The sequence below is a fragment of the Hippopotamus amphibius genome, chromosome 14 (genome assembly GCF_030028045.1).
Source record: "Hippopotamus amphibius kiboko isolate mHipAmp2 chromosome 14, mHipAmp2.hap2, whole genome shotgun sequence".
NCBI lineage: Eukaryota > Metazoa > Chordata > Mammalia > Artiodactyla > Hippopotamidae > Hippopotamus > Hippopotamus amphibius.
This window is the reverse complement of record NC_080199.1, coordinates 19,959,156-19,979,512: the sequence shown is the minus strand read 5'-3', so window position 1 is coordinate 19,979,512 and position 20,357 is coordinate 19,959,156. Positions and strand designations below refer to the sequence as shown.

Here is a 20,357-nt window from a genome sequence, read left to right as displayed (position 1 = left end):
ATAAAATGCATTCATTCAGTTAGTCAGTCAATAAGAATTGTGCACCAGCTCTGAGCCAGGCACTGGTTGGTGGTAATCTAAGTGAAGAAAACGAAGTTTCTACTCTCATTGAACTTATTTTCTAGGGATAAGAGATGACAGTAAATAAAACGATTTGCTGTAACAGATCTGGATATGTGATAACAGGGAAATGATGCAGGATAAGCGGTTAATGATTAATAGAACACAGCCAGTAGAGTCAAAGGGTACGATACCCAAATCTAGGTTCTAAATCCTGAAAGAACACCTTCATGTGTGACACAAAATAGGGTTGTTACAAGCTTTCTCCAGTTCCTTTCATCACCTATCAGAGGATCCCCAGAAAGCTTGGGATCTAACCTCTCCCCTCTACATTTTATATCCTCTAAGTCTGGGTTATCCAGGAATTTGTAAAATTATGAAAATGGTAAAACTATACGAAGACTTAGAGTTACTTTCACTGGGGGGTTTCAGGTCCAGACCCCCCCATTAGTCACTGATAATTACATTTTCAACAGTGGTTATTTTATATTGTTGTTTCACTTTCTTCTGTGTCCCAATAAACCAATTTATTTTTAAAATACCATATTTTTTATAATTGAAAAAACATATAACAGAGAGAGTTATAAATTACCAAAACAATGTGGGTTTAGGTAGATGCTAAGTGGCAAGTTAGTTGAGTTGGCATTTTCCTTTTTAGAACTAAGTTATGTTGGCAAGAACGAACAAGACCCTTTCGATATGACATTCACATTTTATGACAGATTTGAGAATAACTATTATTACTTTATCAGAAAAGATATCTTCTTCAGAAAAATTTTAATGTTTGTCCATTCCTTGCTGATATTTATTATATCCTAGGAAATAATTTTAAATTTTACTGCAGAATTCAGGGGAAAAAAGGATTTTAATATACATGATTTTAATATACATAATTTTGGTTTAAAGATAACTTTCCTATAAAATATGTAGGCTGGAAAATATATATAAAATTATAAAGTTAACTGTCACCCTTACTACTTGCTCTAACACCATAGGCATTATAAGCTCATTTGTTTAAAATAAAATAGCTCATAATTTAATCTCAATATATTGTCAAATGCCCCTTCAATCCTTTCCTTTCTTCCATATAATTCTTTCTTCATTAGAATTTTCATCAAAACGTATTTCTTTACACTAATTGAGTTACTTATTATGAGACTATCCATTGACTTGCACTATTATGTCTCAATGTTGAAAGAAAGAAGCCAGCACATTATGCTGGGACTTATCATCAATGGCTTTTAATATTATAACTATTTGTTAGATAAGAAGAGTACCCAAATAGTAACCTTAAACAGCTATTCTCTCAATTCCAAGTCTTGTTTTAACATATGCTTAGTAGGAAGAGCAGGCCTAGAGTACTCACTAGGGGATAGATGTTTATCTCAAAAGGTCTCATCAGTTAACTTCCATCAGAAGAAATATGTTCTGGTGTTAAAGCCGTTGACTTATGAGAGCAAAGTAAAATTAATGGGAAATTTTGATAGGAAAGAGTTCTTTCATCCATCCCCCTCCCTTTTTTTTCACAACAGGCACTGTGTCTTCTTCATGGTGTTTGGAGAAATATATAAGATTGAACTTATCAATAAAACCTTTACACCCAAATTAGGTTCACAATTAAAAAACATGACTAGGGTTGTTAATTTTTTTAACAAGCCCATTTCCCCCAACCCTAGTTGAGTACTCACACTAAAGGACAACTTGCGCTTCCTTGAGATGTGGGTTTGTCCTATGTCACTTTCTTCATTTCTCAGGGCTCACTTTGGAATAATAAACCTTTGCACACACCGAAGAACACAACAAAGTTGTTGAATGTATCTTTTCAAATTAGTGTTTTCATTTTATTCAGATATATACAACATGGATGGACTTGGAGGGTATTGTGCCTAGTGAAACAGCAAAGACAAATACTCTATGTTATCACTTAATATGTGGAATACAAAAAATAAACTAATGAGTATAACAAAACAGAAGCAGACTCACAGGTGTAGGGGATTAAGAGGTACAAACTACTATGTATAAAATAAGCACAGGGAAATATAGTCAATATTCTATAACAACTTTAGAGTATAGGCTATAAAAATATTGAATCACTATGTTGTACACCTGAAACTAATATAATATTGTAAGTCAGCTATACTTCAATAAAAAAACAGCTGGGTGAGGAAGGGTGATGGCATGCAGTCACTTCTATCATATGTGTTCTACTTCATAACAACAACTACCAGTGCTATAATTTTCACATGACATTCTGCATGTGTTTGTGTGTCATTTTTCAATGGGAGGTGGAATCATTACCAAATTTTATGGGTAGAAAATGGGAAGCTTTTAGTAAGGTGAGAAATTTCCACAGAGCCTTTCCATCATAAAACACTGAATTTAAATAATTAGCTTTTAGTGAGCATTTAATATATGGCAAATACAAGATTATGATGTATTCCCGATACTCAAAGGACTTACAAGTAGTAGAGGAAACAAAACATGAATTAATAATATGAAACAATATGTAATTAAATTTCAAATGGGTTGTACATTCAATATGTAAAACAATTCAAGAACAGTACAAAACAGAAAATAATAACATGAAAGATACATAGTGCAAGAAATAATTCTTAGAGGAGGATAGGAAAGAAAAATATATATAAGTCCAGAGATTTAAGGAAGGACTTCATGTTAGTTTTTCAGTTGAACTCTGAAGATACCTATGCATTTAATAATTTCCTCAATCTTTGATTGAGTCCTTCTGTGCTGGATTCTAGGGCCACAAAGTCAAATAACACTATTTGAGTTCAAATCAAAACTCACTGAATTGCAAAAATTAGAAACCCATGTAAATTGGTTTAAAGATTTGCTACTGAATAATTCTGGGAAACTTCATGGACTCCCATGCTCAAGACTACAGCTGGGCCTCCTGGAGTTCTAAAAGGTTGAGTACACAGTTATCAAGCATGAGAGTGGCTACTCTAACTTCCTCATTCCTTCTGTGGGTCTGTATGTTGTCCTCTCTGTATCATTCTGTTCTTTCTTAATCACTCTCTTTAATTCATATATGGTCATCTTTGCCAATAACTTTACACACTTGCTTCTGTTTGCCATGAAATGGTATCAGGCCTGTATTTTCCTATGTCTTCTCAAGTGCCTAGCCATGACTGTCTCTGGTATCTAGGTTTCTTAGAAGTACTTTAAAGACAAAAAAAAAAAAATTGAATTTTTACTCACTTTGCAAATGCATTGCCTGGATCTGAGTCAGGAGTTTGTCTCTGCTGCAGCCAAACAAAGCTGGGTGGGGAGGATGGCATATGTGCTGCTTAGAGAGGCAGGACCTGTGGAGGGGGGTGCAGGAGGGGAAAATAAGGAAGCCTGTCTCTCTCTCCATGTTGCTTATAGATTTGTGAGGGTGAAATGCAGAGAGAGATGAAAACAACTTGTCAGGTGCAATGAACTCACCAAGTAGTATGTAAAGAGCTAGACAGTTTCAGGAAGTGTGAGCACTTAGAGCAGAAGAACATTTTAGTGAAACAGTACTTCCTCCTCTCTAAATTCCTACCATATTAAACACACACACACACACACACACACACACAGACACCCACACCACCCCCTCAGCTCTATTCACCCAGAGAACAGCAAAAGTGTTGAGACAAAGAGTGAAGACCTGAAAACTAATGGTGGTTTCTTCTGATAGCAGGATTACACTAAAACAAATAGCTCTGGCCTTTACAAATTCCGTGCTTCACCAGCACGTTCCCTTGCGCTTGTGTTTTAGAGGTGGAAGCAGTGAGCAGAGGTGTGGAGGTTAGAGTGAGTACAGCAGGTGTGAGGACTGTGAAAAGACTGACCTCACGAAGGGGGAGTGAGTGTTGATAATCACAGAGATTTTAAACAAAAAATATATTAAGAGGCAAGCGTGGGAAAAAGAAAACATTTGCAAAAATATGGCAAGGAGCTGATATGCTTCATAGTGAATTTCCAAGTATATGTTTTTCATAGACATTATTTCACCAGAATATGTGTAAGTATTATATGAAAAATAGACTAATACTAAAATGCATCTGGGTATCTTTGGACTACATAAAGTTCAAGTTAATTCACTGTGCATCATCTCCGAGTCTTTCACCCGCCGGTGTTTACTATTACTTTTCAAGTGGGATAGTGCAATTAGTAGCATTTTTAAATCATTTGACTGCAGTGCCCAACTGTTGATGTCAGATACACCAATGAGAAGTTCAGTTAATAGTCGTAATAAGTGCCAAATATACACACATATATAAATGTATAAGTGAAAGATTATATACCCATAAAAGTACCCTAATGTTAAACCCCACTACTAAGAAGGAAGCAAATTTGAACATGATTTTTTTAAACCAATTAGCATTCTTTTTTGTTGCAGAAGGCAGAATACTTAGAGACCTCCCACAAGCTCTGGATCTGAAAGCAGTTTGGCAACTCCTATCAATGGCACTGAGAAAGATCCTATCATTTGATCTTGTAATTACATTCTAGGTGTCCAGCTTGAGGGAAGAATCAGAGGGTAAAAGAAAGCTTTTGAGCAAACATCTTCACTTTAGCAGAGGGTGAGTCAAAAATTATTAGCACTCTGGTTATACTAAAACTTCTGTAAATTCTATAGCCAGAGTGTGGATAATTTTTGACCCACCAGCATATGATGACAAAAAATCTGAAGCAAGTGCTCTAAGTTAGGCAGATTTTGAAATAAATTGCAGCATGTCTACAAATAAAATATTGTATAGTCACTAATACCATGGTTTTGAAGAATATTCATCTGGATCAAATCTCTTGGTATAAAATTAAGAAAAAAGTAGAAAATTGTGTGTTTATTTTTTTTTCTGTTTACATCTCTTGACATTTGCCAAATCTACTTTTTGCATATTTGTCAGTGAAAATGTGTAACAAGGTATGTTACAGTTGTTAGCTATGAAAAGATTTAGTCTCTTTGTTTTTGATTTATAAATAAGGTGTGTCCAAGGACTACTACTACATTTAAAATTCCATCTCCAAAGCAACAGGAAGAAAAGGTATTCATTTTCATTATGTTTTGGCAACTTGTGAACAATCTTTTAAATGCAAATACCTGAATGCTTATTTCAAAGTTAAAAAATTAAGGTGTTTTTCAAGTGCTGATTTACAGTAGTGTAGTTTGCATAAGCATCTGTGAAAGAAAACTTATCATGCTAGGAAATAACTGAAATAGTGGTTGAAAGGTTCCTGAGAACAACCTTTTATCTGTGGCTTAAATAAATACTTTCCATTTCAAAGGCAGCTCTAACTGCACTGTATAGGTCAAATGATCAGTAAAAGTAGACAACTGACTTCTTCAAGGAGTCTTGATTTTTACGTGATTTGATCAACTCACAGAGTATAAATTCTACTGCCAGAGCTAAACATATGCACAGGCTTATCTGAATTCTTGTATTCCAGGCATCTGGTAAAATATGTTCATGTCACTAGCTTCTTTCAAGTCGCGTTTATCATCATCTCCCTGATTGCCTAATATAAGTTTACAACCAGTCTCCTAGGTGTACTAGTACATTTCGGCTCTCCACAGATATCATAAACAGCGACATCTTTGGTAATGAATGTCAGAATCATGCCAGCCTAAGAGTATATTATCCATCTCCATGTCTCATTGCCAACACGCTAAGTGCGGCACTCGTTGGAATCTCCATAATCCAACAACCCTTAACAGGCAAAGTTTGTGCTAGTTGCACAAGGAAGGCATTTCAGAAGTCCAGTCAATCATGAAGACAGAATGTCTCTTATCTAAACAGCATCATTGTCTCACTCATTTCTCATTTTCCTTGAGTTAATTTGTCCTCTACCATGGAAATACTTAAAAACATAGGATTTAAGGCCGGAAGAGACGTTAAAGATGCTAGTCTAAATGTTTAAATTTGCAGATTAAGAGACTGAAGATAAGTGTTAACATATTTGCCTAAAATTACACTGGCAGCTGGTGATCTATTTAGAAGTAGAACTAAAGCATTCTGACTCCTAGTCTAGTGCTATTTCCATTATGCCAGGCTAACTCACCAAATAACTTATTTCCCAAGTGAGTCTGCTTAGAGGAACCACATTTCATTATATTTAAAAAAGGATTATCTACTTTTTTCTCCCTGCCTTTCACTTCCCTCCCTTATTCCCCTCCCCACTTGCCCTTCCTTTCCTCCTTCCCCTTCTTTCTTCCTTTTTCTTCCCTTTCCTTCCTTCCCCTTGCTTCCTTTCATCCATCTCTCCCTGCCTCTCTCCTTCTCTCCTTTCTCCCCCACTTCCCTCTTTCCTTCCTTCCCTTTTCCTTCCTTTTCTTCTCCCTCCCTCCCTTCCTTCCTTCTCACTCTCTCCTTCCTTTTCTCTTCTCCTTCCTCTCTCTCTCCTTTACTTCCCTCCTTTATACCTATTTTGCCCCAGTATCTAAGCAACATTGTTACCTCTCTATTTGCACTTACTTTACATATGACATTTTCTCTTGCCCAATGACTGATTTTTGGAAAGATGCCCATCAGAGCTGGTTATTATGTACTATCCCCCAATTCCTTAATCCATCTGCTTAAATCTAGTCTTTAGTCAAAGGGCCCAAAAGGTCAGAATTAATAAAATAGTTTTACAGCATAATTATTAGTAATATTCTTTTGGGAACTTTTTTAGATTCTTATGGAAACAAATTTTTTCCCTAAGAGTGTACTTTTAAGGATATTACATCATATGCTTTAGATTAATTAACTTTGATTTCCTTATTCATTATGTCATAGTGCATGGATTATTAGAGCCTTGCCACACCCTAGGAACTGCAGAATAATAATATATTTGCATATGTTCAAACAAACAAAAAACTCTCCTGCGTGGTGATATAAATTAATATAAAAAGCAGCATCACTCATAATATGACAGTCTATTTGAAGAAAACTATTTTAGGTAAAAGTATGAGGTAGCAGTTTTCTCTTCCTCTTCTAACATACAAATAAAAGCAAATAATACGTACTTCACTAACTATATGAAGTAGATGTTACAATGCTAGATGAATACAAACATGGATAATATAACAGTGGTCCTGTAAAGAAGTATAGTCAAGAATTTTGAATTAGAGAGAAAAACAACTTGTGATAAAAAGAAATATTAATATTTGGTGATGGGGCAATTTGTATAGAATTTCTTTCTAGTCTATTGAATAGAATTTCTATACTTTCTTACCCGTGATGCTTAGGAATGACATTTATAATTACATTTAAAGTGGATGGAATATATATCTACAACATGTGACCCATTTGCAAATATGTGGAGTACTTTATTTAGTTGATTTTATCAGCCTATTTTGTAAGTCGGTGGATTCAAAAATAGTAGATTTAATTGATTAGGGAAAAAGGGAGGAAGGTTTGGTAAAGGAAAGAAACTTTTATTCAGTAGAAAATAATGAAATGCCTACTTGTGCTCTCTATACAAAATTATGATGAAGAGTACTCCCAGGGCCTGAGGAAATGTTGGCCTAATGACTTAACATATACTGCATTTTAAAGAGCTTTCACTTCTCCTTTTGTAATCATTGTGCTCACAACACCTTAGAGTGGGAATTATCTTAAAACAAGGAGAACACTAAGTTCCAGGGAGACCAAGAGCCTTAGCCAGTTGGGTGAAGCATAGTGGGAGGTCTGCAAGGAATGCTAGCACCTGAAGCTCCCTTCAGACATCACTGGACCAGAAGAAGCTGCTTCCAAAATGTAAAGATAGAGAACTCGAAAAGATGCATGCACTCCAGTGTTCATAGCAGCATTATTTACAATTTCCAAGACGTGGAAACAACCTAAGTGTCCATTAGCAGATAACTGGATAAAGAGGATGTGGTGTGTGTGTATATATATACACACACATACAATGGAATGCTACTCCCGAACTATATAGGAAGCCATAAAAAAGAATGAAAATTTGCCATTTACAGCAACATGAATGGAGTTGGAGGGCATTATGCTAAGTAAACTAAGTCAGATAGAGAAAGAAAAATACTGTGTGGTATCACTTATATGCAGAATCTAAAAAATACAATAAACTAGTGACTAAAACAAAAAAGAAACACACTCACAGATATAGAGTACAAACTAGTGGTTACCAGTGGGGAGAGTGAAGTGGGGGAGGCAATATAGGGGTAGGGGATTTTTTTTAAAAAAGGTTATTATGGGATTATATGGAAACGTGTGTGAAAATTTTGAAAATTATAAAGAACTATAGAAATTAAAGAAATTTTCATTCATTAAATGGTGGATTTTGACCAAGGGGGGGAAAAAAGATCGAGCCTCACATAAACACTCGTAGAAACTTTAGATCCTCATATTGGAAATAATAGATGACAATTTCAAATACATAAGGACATATACAAATGGTTTATTATTATGGTGTTATTAAAATTATATTTATGAAGTTTATTGAGTGCTATACAGAAATCCTGTGGTCATAATATTGAATAAAAAATGAGAAAAATCTGTTAGTAACCACAAGTATATTTTTTAAATGTTCCTGAAACTCATGCAAGGGGGTACAGGAAAATGTAGACAACGAATCCTTTGTGAGTTACTATCTGTTTGTCAGGATAGGGCATGATGGATGGCTTTGTAGCTACGTACTACTTTCCAGTGTTTCTGAAATATTATGTGCTACGTATATTATGGGGAATATAAGAATTTAAAAATCCTTAACTTCGATGGAATAAAGATATGATTTGAGAAACAAAATGTTCAATTTATTGTATGAATATAAACTTAATACATTAGTTGTTTGCATATTCTGTTTTGGTGTTGTGCCTGTTAAATTCTTTTTGCACAGCCTTATTGAATTTTCTACCTTTTACTTATTTTAGATATGAGTTATATTGTTACTATAGCCTAATGGTGTTTTTTAGTGAATGCAAGTTCGTAATTTTGATGAAGTCTATTCCATTCTACTTTTCTTTTATGGGTAATGTTTTTGAAGAACATCTTTGCCCATTCTAAGATCATGAACATATTTTCCTTTGCCATTTTCTAAAAGTTGCTTTGTGTTGCTCATTTCTGCCTACAAATCCATATAAAATTCATTTTTGTGTCATGTAAATGAGGTCACAATTCATTTTATATTATCCATAAGAATATCTAATTGGTGCAAAACCATTTACTGGAAAACAATACATTATTTTCCCACGTCATTCCTGTGCGTATTTATTTCAAATCAAATGACTAAATATTTGTGAGTTTGTCTCTACAGTCTATTCTGTTCTATTGATTTACTCCTCTGATCTTCTACCAAACACATGCTACTTTGACTACTTTTGTTTTGTAATAAATTTTTGTAGCAGATGTGTAAGTTTCCCAACTTTATTCTGCTTTAAAATATCTTCACAAGTCTTAGTTCTTGGCATTTCATAAATGATATATTTAATTGTTTCAATTTTCACAACAAAAATAAACAAGCAGAAACATCTGCTCTGCTTTTCATTGGGATTGCATTAAATCTGTAGATCAATTTAGCAAGAACTGACTTTACACTACCGAGTGTTCTAATTCATGGACAAAGTATACCCCTTCAATTCTTTAGCTTGTCCTTGCTTACTCTCAGGAGGGTTTTACATTTCTAGGGTTTGTATGTTATATTTCAATAAAAAGGATAAAGAAATCAAATGGCATAATACATACTAATTACATTATAGTAACTAATAAGGGTAAACATTTATCAAGCATTTACAGAGTTCCTGACCCTGTGTATTTGTTCACTCTCAGTATATCTTGTTATATGACCTAAGGGTATAGGGGCACACAACTGGCTTGTGATAGTAATAAGACCCAAGCCCAGCCCTGCCTAATGGGAAAGCTCATGGTCTTAAAACCTACCCTGTATAGTTTCCGATAAATTTTCCATCTATACTTTTATGATGTGGACTATAATGGAAGGATTTTTAGAAGTATATTTCCTTTGTTAATTGATAACTTTGTTTATAAAAATTGATAAGCTTTTTGATAAACATGTATTTGAAGAGATAGTATAATGTGATAGAGAATGCTAATTTAAGTATAAAGTGTTCTAGTTCTGCCTTGCCCAGTTACAAAGTGTCTCGGCAAGCATTTGAACTTAATTTTTTTTTCTCCTTGGGTTCTTCATTTGTAGCATGGGAGTAATAATTCCTAAGCCACTTTCATCAGCAGCTATTGAGTCTATTAAGTTACATGTTTAAGGTGAAGGTACTTTAATAGCTCTTTATAAATTACATTATTGCTTTGAAAGACTATTTCTTTACTATATACATTTCAAATATATTGGAGTACATAAAATAATGATTTTGCCCCAGATTCAGTAACCCTCTCATCAATTCATTCTTAATAATTCTGTACAAGAAAAAAATACTAACATTTTCCTTTCTTTGTGTTTCCTATTAGATAGAATGACCTTAAAACTTGGTTTGTCTGGGACAGTTCAGCTTCCTTTAACTCTTATCAGGAAAGGGTTAAAAAAATTATATGTAAAACTCAGTATTAGGTCATGGTTTGTCTTTTTTTTAACCTAAAGAATACTAAAATTTATTATTTAAATTCGGCCTTTTTCAATATATTTTACTTGAACAACCTCCAAAAATATGCTCCTCTAAGACTGTTTCCATATATTTTAAAATTGGCTTAGCACTTTTAAGTGTTATCTTTCAACCAGATTGCAGTTTATCTCTTGCAGCATAAAAATGCAGCTCATATGTGCACAAGAGTTAACAGTTCCTGTATGCATATCTAAATATGTTCTTGTGTTATGTAGCTGAGGTATACTGTTTCATTTTGCTTTTTTTTTTTTTTTCCAATTTAGATTGCCACACTAAAAGTTTAAAATGCGAAACAAGTACTTTTTTATAGAGTTGTAATTAACATGCAGTGTTATGTTAGTTTCAGGTATTAAACAGAGTGAATTGATATTTTTATACATTGTGAAACATTATCTCAATAAGACCAATTACCATCCATTACCATGCAAAGTTGTTACAATATTATTGACTATATTTTCTATGAGTACATTACATTACCATAACATTTATTTTAGAGCTAAGTTTTTTTACCTCTTAATCTCCTTCACCTATTTTTTGTGTCCCCCCACCCACCTTCCTTCTGACAACTACAGCTTTGTTCTCTGAATCTATGAGTCTGTTCCTGTTTTGATTTGTTTATTCATTTGTTTTTAGAGTCCACATATAAATGAAATCATATGGTATTTTTTTTTTCTCCATGTGACTTATTTTTTACTTAGCATGATATCCTGCAAGTGAGAAATCCTGCCATTTGTGAGAAATGGCAGATTTTACTCTTTCTCCTCCCTCAGTAATATTCCATTGTGGGGGGTGTGTGTGTGTGTGTGTGTGTGTGTGTACACATTTATCTCACAATTTATTCATCCATTCATTCATCCAGCAACACTTAGGTTGCTTCAATATCTTGGCTGCTGTAAATAATGCTATTATGGTCATAGGGGTGCATATATCTTTCAAATTAGTATTTTTTTATTTTTGGATAAGTACCCAAACCTGTGATAGTTGGATCATATGCTAGTTCTATTCTTAATTTTTTGAGGAATCTTTATAGTGTTTTACATAGTGGCTGCAGCAATTTACATTCCCACCAAAAATGGACAAACATTCCCTTTGCTCCATATCCTCTCTAATACTGGTTATTTCTTGTATTTTTGATAGCCATTTTAACAGTTGTGAGATGGTTTTGATTTCCATTTCCCTGATGATTATTGATGTTGAACATCTTATTATGTGCCTCTTGGCCATCTGTATGTCTTCTCTGGAAAAAGTCTATTCAGATTCTCAGCCCATTTTTTAATCAGGTTATTTGATTTTTTGTTGTTGAGTTGTGTGAGTTCTATACATATTTTGGATATTAACTTTATTGTATATATTGTTTGCAAATATCTTCATTCGGTAGGTAGCCTTTGTGTCTTTTTTTTTTTTTTTTTTTTTTTTTTTGCACCTTTGTGTCTTATTGGTGGTTTCCTGCACAGTGTAAAACCTTTTTAGTTTGTTGTAGTCCCATCTGTTTGTTTTAGCTTTTGTTGCCTTGGCCTGAAGGTATGTATGTATGTATTCAAAAACTATTGATAAGACCAGTGTCAAAGAGAATGCTGCCTATGTTTTCTTCTAGTTTTGTAGTTTCAGGTCTTACATTTAGTCTTTAATCCATTTTGACTTTATTTTTGTATATGGTATAAGAAAGTGGTCCAATTTTATTCTTTGGCATGTAGCTGTTTAATTTTCCCAACACTATTTATTGAAGAGACTATCTTTTTCCCATTGTGTATTCTTGCCTGCTCTGTCGTAGCTTTATTGACTGTATGAGCATGGGTTTATTTCTGTACTCTCTATTCTGTTTCATCAGTCTTTGTGTCTGTTTTTTGCACCAGTACCATACTGATTTGATTAATATAGCTTTGTGGTATAGTTTCAAGTCTGGGCGCATTATAGTTCTAGATTTACTCTTCATCAAGGTTGCTTTAGCTATTTGAGGTCTTTTGTGTTTCTATACTAGCTTCAGAATTATTTATTCTAGTTTTGTGAAAAATGCCATTGGTATTTTAATAGGGATTGCATTGCCTTTGTAGAATGGCTTGGGTATTATGGACATTTTAATGATATTGATTCTTCCAATCCATGAGCATGGATATCTTTCCATTTATTTGTGTAATCTTCAATTACTTTCATCAGTCTCTCATCATTTTCAGAGTGCAGGTCTTCCACCACCTTGATTAAATTTATTCCTAGGTAGTTTATTTTCATTGGTGCAATTGTAGATGAGATTTTCTTTATTTCTATTTTTATTGTATAGTTAATTACATATAGAAATGCAACAGATATTGTTGTATCTTGTATCCTTCAAATTAACTGAAAGCATTTCTTATAATAGTTTTTTGGTGGAGAATTTGAAATTTTCTAGATATATTATTATGTCATCTGCAAATAGTGACAGTTTTACTTCTTCCTTTCCAAATTGGATGCCTCTTTTTCTTGCCTAATTGCTGTGGCTGGGACTTCCAAACTGTGTGAGTAAAAGTGGTGAGAGTGAGCATCCTTATCTTCTTCCCAATCTTAGATGAAGAGCTTTTAGCATTTCACCTTGGAGTATGATCTTAACTGTAGGTTTGTCCTATTTGGCCTTTATTATGTTCTCTCTATACCAACTTTGTTGAGAGTTTTTATTGTAAATGGATGCTGAATCTTGTCAAATGCTTTTTCTACATCTAATGAAATGATCATATGATTTTTATCCTTCATTTTATTAATGTAGTGTATCATCATGGAGAATGTTCCACATGCACTTGAAGATAATATGTATTCTGCTGCTTTTGGATGGTGTAATGTGTCATTTAAGGACAGTTTTCCTTATTGATTTTCTGTCTGCATGATCTATCTGTTGACACAAATGGCATATTAAAGTCCCCTACTATTATTGTGTTGCTGTTTATGTCTCCCTTTATTTCTAGTAATATTTGCTTTATGTGTTTAAGTGCTCCTATGTTGGATGTATAAATGTTTACAAATTTTATATCCTTACATCCCTGGAATGAATCCTACATGATCATGTCATATGATTTTTTTAATATACTATTAAATTTGGTTTGCTAATATTTGAGGATTTTTGCATCTATGTTCATCAGTGGTATTGGCCTTTTTTTTTTTTTTTCTGAACTTCTTGTCTGATTTTGGTATCAGAGTAACCCTGTTCTCATAAAATGACTTTGGAGATGTTCCTTTTCCTTTTTCTTTTTTTTTTTTTTTTGGAATAATTTGAGAAGGATAGGTATTATCTCTTATTTTGTGAAAACCAGTGAAGACAGCTGGTCTTTGTTGGGATTTTTTTGATTACTGATTCAATGTCATTACTAGTGATCAGTCTTTTTAGATTTTCTATTTCTTCATGGTTCAGTCTTGGGGATGCCCTTTAAACTGCTATTTTTTCACTGAATCCTGAGGCAGGTAAGTCTTTCTTAAGGGGGAAGGAAGAGAGAAAGATGAACTAAAATAATAATAGAGTAGACTCAGTCAAGGAGTGTATTTACTCAAGTGCTGGAGAGAGAAATTTAACTCTAAGGAAAAACTTAATATTTGAATGACATTTCCAAAAATTTTCTGTTTGGAAAGTGACCAGATGATAAGTCCTGAAGTTTATGCTGATGCTTGAGGTATTTTTATCTGTTTATTCTCAGCTGTCTTAGTCACGGGAGGCATATGTGGAAGGAAGGAAATCTTTTTCTGTGATTCACTGATATTGAGAGAGAAATTCAAAGTGAGTTGCCAGGAATAAAATAGTAGGATTTTAAAGGAATTCTGTTCTTACTCATTGTGAACTTGCCAACCTTAGACTGGATAAGTTAATCATGCTTGGATAGGGTAGCCCCAGACAGACAACCTTTGAGCAGCTATTCTTCTCTATAATCAATATAGCAGTTTAGCATTTAAACCTGCCTCCAGGCTAAAGGGCATAGAAGTTCCTTTGAAAATTCTTTATATTCTATTCATAATTTTTGTTGGTAATATAAAATGATTTTTAGTAAAAATAAAATCCAAAATAAAAAGCTAAATTATTATTGCTATTTTTTTCTTCATAATGAACATAAAAATTGATTGTGATCAACTTAATTTCATGTTCAGGTAAAGGATATGAAATAGAATAGTAGTTTAAAATCATTTTTAAAGAAAATTGAATATTAAAAGTAAATACACCAAGTATTGTAGAATCAAAGTTATAAAAGTGATTTGAATGGTCTTGTATTGGTGAATTGCTCTATTTTTAATGTACATAAATTATTTAAATATATGGAGTGCTTTATATATAAAATCTTACATATTTTGTGCAAATATGTAAAATATATCATATATAAGCAATGCCAAGCAAATAATAATATTGTTTATTTTAGTAACTACCATGAAAGAAAACCTTCAAACCTTCCTCTCCTATGTTCAGGAAATTCCACACGCAAGAGTTCTTAAAATCAATAATAATTACAATGTTTAGAAATACTTATGCATATGATTTATCATGCTCTAAGGAAAATATATTCAAACTTTTCTCTGGAAAAGTGGTGGCCAGTCACAGCTTTCTTTTAAAAATATGTATATAAACTTTAAAACTTTTCTCATTTTGCTGATCTTCTCTTTTTCATGTATAGTCTCAACACCTTAATCTTTCTATGACTGTTCTAGAAACTCTTATTTCTTGGTGTTATTTCTTTCTGTATTTCATTATATAGAATCTGTTCTTCAAATTATAAAATGCTGAAAGTGAGGAGAATATAATAAATGAAATTTAAGAGGTAAGCATTTAAAATAGATAAGCTGTCTCCAATGGTCATCTTTATGCTAATGCCCACTATTTTGTTTTTTGTTTTTTTTTTACTATATCTAAAACATTAGTGCTGTCATTTTCAAAATGACAGGAAGTAAAACTGCATTACCAAATGGTAAAATAAATCAACTGGTTAACCATAGGAAGCTTCCAAAATTATGGACTTTATTGAGCTAGGCCCATACCACAAATACAAGTATTATTCTTGTTTTTCACTCAACATGTCAGGTGAATAAAAGTAGGCCATGAAACTAGAACTACTCTACTGCAGCTCATTTCTATATGGTTGAGTTAGTTATTTTATCATGCTAACAGAGATAGAAAATCTTCTTTATTTTTCTGACAATGTAGGTTATGAGTGATATTTATTCCTTGAAGAAGCTCTGTTTAAAAATTTTCTTTCTGACCTAAGTTAATAATTCTCATTCAAGCAAAGCCAATCGGAATCCACCTTTTCACAAGCTGTTCTCTCAGTGGGTTTTAAGGCAGAGTTCAGCTCTTCAGAGACCTTGAAACAAATCCAAATCAATTTAGAGTTTATCTATATTTTTCACTATGTCTCATGCCACTTCCTGGCATTGAAATGACTTTGTCTGGGCCACCATCATGCACTAGTATATACATAGCTTGAATGTTCAGCAAATTTGAACAAAAAGTACCCCCTCCCACAAAATAAAAGTAAACTAGAACCTATTTGCCTAACAGTCAAAGAGAAAATGAAATGCTACAGGAGTATTTTTCCATTTTACAACCTCAGACAGTTTGCCTTTTTCTCATTTTGCTTTTCTGATTTTAAGTGATGAAAGAATTTCTTAGCTAAATAAGGTTTTTTGGCGGGATGAAACACAACTACAGTGCAAGGATACTAAATGTTTCCCCTTGTTCCTTAAGCCAGAAATACCTGCTCTTCAAAGAATGGAAGTTGTTTTGATTTTCAGTGTTTTCACTTTAAGCATTTTAAATCCAGAGGTTGTGATATTTCTGATCTGTACCTATAATTAGTTTTATTCCATCAATGTTATTTAAATGTTATTTGGATATATATGTATCCATTTATAAATTATTTCATTCTAATAATAAAATTATTATTTAACAAATAAGCACATAAGAATCTTAGTAACCTTTTTATACATTCTCAGAAAGAAGTAAGCATAATTATCCAGGTATTCAATCTATCACTACTTATTAAACTATTCTAAGGGATTGAATTCTTGAAGCCTAAGGAAATGTATTATCTCTACTCGGTATATATGTCTCTGATAATACTTTGGTCATCCTGATAAGTAACTAGTTATATATATATATATATAGTTTATGGCATATATGGAACCAGAAGTAGAATATAAATTAATTTTACCAAAGTACAGAAATAACAATGACAAAGTGGAGCTCTTTTGTCAGGATCCAGAGGCAAAGAGTAAAAACATATGTGTCGAGTAGCATATACCAAGGTCGGATGCAATACTATTTACATAAAACCTGTAAAGAGGATTGTTAAAATTTGTTTGGGATCTATATGTTGACTGGAATTTAGGATATTTAATCATAATAATTATAACATTAATTATTAATATATTAATACTGTATATAATACCTATAATAATAATAAAGAAATTAAGATACAAGTATACATTTGTCAAAACCCAGTAAATGTACACCTAAGATTTATGCATTTCATTTTATGTAGAAACAACTTGAAGGCACTTAAAAAGAAAATAGCAATAGGTATATATAATTAGCAGCAGCTGTAGTGGTATAAGCAGCAGTGTCATTATCTTGACAGTATTTGAATCAGCAAGAGAAAGAAGAGACACATGCCTATTCTTGTTTTTTGTTTGTTTTTTAAAATAAACTAAATACAGTCAAGTGATTGATATTCTTAAAGATGTTAGAGTGACATTTTCCTTATATTTGCTCTTGGAAAATGATCAAATAGAGCTTTAATCCTAATAGTGTGGACAGAATTCCAGAAAGGTTACTGGCATTGCATTTTAGATTTTGTATTATTAGTATTAGTTTTACTGTTATTATTATGAGTATTAGTTTTACTCATCTTTATGATCCCAGGACCAGGTAGTCAATAAATATAGAAAACTCAACATTGATTCTAGGATTCTTTGCATTCAAAAACAAACAAACTTTTCTTTGTATTCTGAATCAAAAGGTTAAAGAATTGAAGGACACAGTGCAGCCCAATATATGGTAGATTAACATTTCTGTGCTTATTACTATGATAATTTCCCCCAAAACACTGGTGAAATAAACATGGGCAACTAAAAGAGCAAAAAATTAACTAAATAAAAATTGGGGTCTCAGAAAGCTTCCTAAATTCTTAAAAGTCAAAACTGGTGAGATTAAGTACAAACTTCAAAGAAAAAAACAGAACATCTAAATAAAAGGAGAACTCGAGATGTTTAGCAACCAAGAAATTTCTCCAAAGTCATTTACTTGGCAAGAGCAGAGAACTGCCATATTTGACTTGCACGTAGGAATACAGCTGCAACTGGAGGGGCTACAAGAGTGACACGAAGGCTTAGTGTAAAGACATGAAGAAAGCAACCTGTTTAGATTTTGATTTCAATTTGGCATGGCAGCGCATGGAAATTTCTTTGCTGGGGTGAAGCATAAGGGATCCTGAGATGAAGTCGAAATGTTAAACTCATTTGGTATGAGAAACAGTGGGAGGTAGGAAGTGTAACAATATATATTGCTTCTGCGAGAATATTGTGAGAAGAAGGAACAAAAAAAGGGGAACCATGAAACCCTCTATGGAAATACAAAATTAATCAAAATGTACACCAGTTGGTGAGCGAGAGTCAACTCAAGTTAATGTCTGGAGACTTTCTCTGAAGGGCAAACTAAAACTAATTTTTAGGTGTTCGAAAAGTTGATCATTTTCACATTGGTGCTGTAATATACTAATATGCATTAACTTAAAATATTAAATTATTCAGGACTTTTTCAGAGATTTTTCTATGCTAATGTACATTTAATATTTCCAGGAAGGGAAATAATATACAGCATTTCCCAAACTTCTTTAACTAGAATCTTTTTTTTTAACTTGGAGAATTTTGAATAACCAGTATTCCACAAAACCCTCTCAGAAATACTGAACTGATATGTTTGAAGATTGAGGGAAGAGACTAATACCCCTCAAACACACATATGTTAGGGGCACTTAGCTTGGTGCCATGGTACCAAGAGAAGTAAGATACAGTCCCTGCCCTTAAGAACAAATATGTAGTCTCAGAAAGATGTCACAAAAGAAAGATTGACAGGGAGGAAAAAAATGAGGAATGAAAGAAAATATGTATGTAGGACTTGCTGGGAATTTATATAGTCTAACTTTGTAAAATTGAAGAGAAGTAGGGTTCATATTTAAAGAGCACAGAAATAATAAAAACTGTTACTTTTGTAAGTGAATGGTACATGGGGAAAATGTTTAAAGGCTAAAACAATGGAAAGACTCAAATTTACCAATGGCATCACAATGCTATTCATTTCAGAAGTATGAGTTATAAAGGCTTTTGAGTTGAGAGCCAAACTCGGAAATAATTTCCTTTCATTTACATAGGATTCCTCAACTCAGTTCTCTCTCCCTTCTGGGCTCACAACCCCAACAGATTTCTTCTGATATTTTATTGTGTCTTCTACGATTTCTAAGTCCAAGAAATACTTTTTAGTGTTTAAATAACTTGACCTGTTTAAAGCATTGAATACTGCTGATGACTTCCTCTTCAATGGTAGGTCCTTGGTCTCTACCACAACCTCTCTGTTCTTTCTGCTTGGAAACTTCTGTGCCTGCTTCAAAGGCTTCTGTTTTATTTCCCAAGATCCTGGCTTGGACTTTCTTCTCAGTCTATTCATTCTCTGTGGCTGAGCTAACCTACATCATGGCTTCATAATGACTGCATTTTAATTAGACTGTGTTGATATTTCCCCAGTCCATAATACTCTCCTGATCTCCAGACTAGGTCTCCACGTAGCTGCTCGTCACCTCAACCCATATGCACTATGCGCAGTATAAACTCAAAAATTACTTAACTGATCTTTTACTTCTACCATTGGTTTCTGCATTTATATGTTCAATATAAATAAACACAACTTTTAGACAACTTGTCTGCCAGGACAGAAATCTGTTAGACATCATTGACTTTAATCTCCAATCCATCATATCCAATATGATCTCTAACCTGTTATCAAACCCATCAATTTTAACCTATCTCAAAACTAATATCTCTTCTGCCACTTTTGTCATTGCATTAGTTCAGTCCTCATTTCTCATGTTGATGATTGGATCGATCACCTCAACTCTTATTTTAATATTGCTAATTTTGGTTTGAGGTGACTACTTGGAAGCAGCCTTTTGGTATGTGGACATTATGATAAAAATATATACACACACGTATACAAACACACTTTTGGATAATAAAAAATCTACGTAGTAAGGTCCCAAAACATTTCCATCCTCAAGCAATACCCAACTTGTGAGTGTGATACCATATGGGACCAAAGAAGGTAGGTATTGAAAATGAATCCAGGCTAAAGGAACAGAGAATGAACCATCTGGCAGATAAATCACACTTCCAAACCATAAGATCCATTAATCTTCCTAAGAAAAATTGTTCTCTATTATCTGACAATTTCCCAGGGTCTTGAATGGTCTGCCTTTCCAATGCTCGGATTTCTTTAGCTTCATAAAAAAGTGGAGAAATCTATTTGGGCCCCACCATGAGTCCAGCCTCCTCTTGAAACTTCACAGGAATTACTCAATTAACATTTTAACATTTCTCCCACATACAAACTTCATCCCTTATATGTAAAGAGCTCACACTTTTTATAATGATGGCGTTTGACAGTATGCCTGATACTTTCTTAGAGGTAAACGCGGTTCTAACCAAAATTTGAGAAATCTTTTTTGTAGATCTTATTCTGATTATGAAA

The 20,357-nt window shown here is 33.3% G+C and overlaps 1 protein-coding gene across 1 annotated transcript in view; it reads left to right on the top strand.

Moving 5' to 3' along the window:
* Positions 1–20,357, top strand: part of GPC5 (glypican 5) — a 1,362,776-nt gene that overhangs the window by 1,039,523 nt on the left and 302,896 nt on the right. The window lies entirely within an intron of this gene.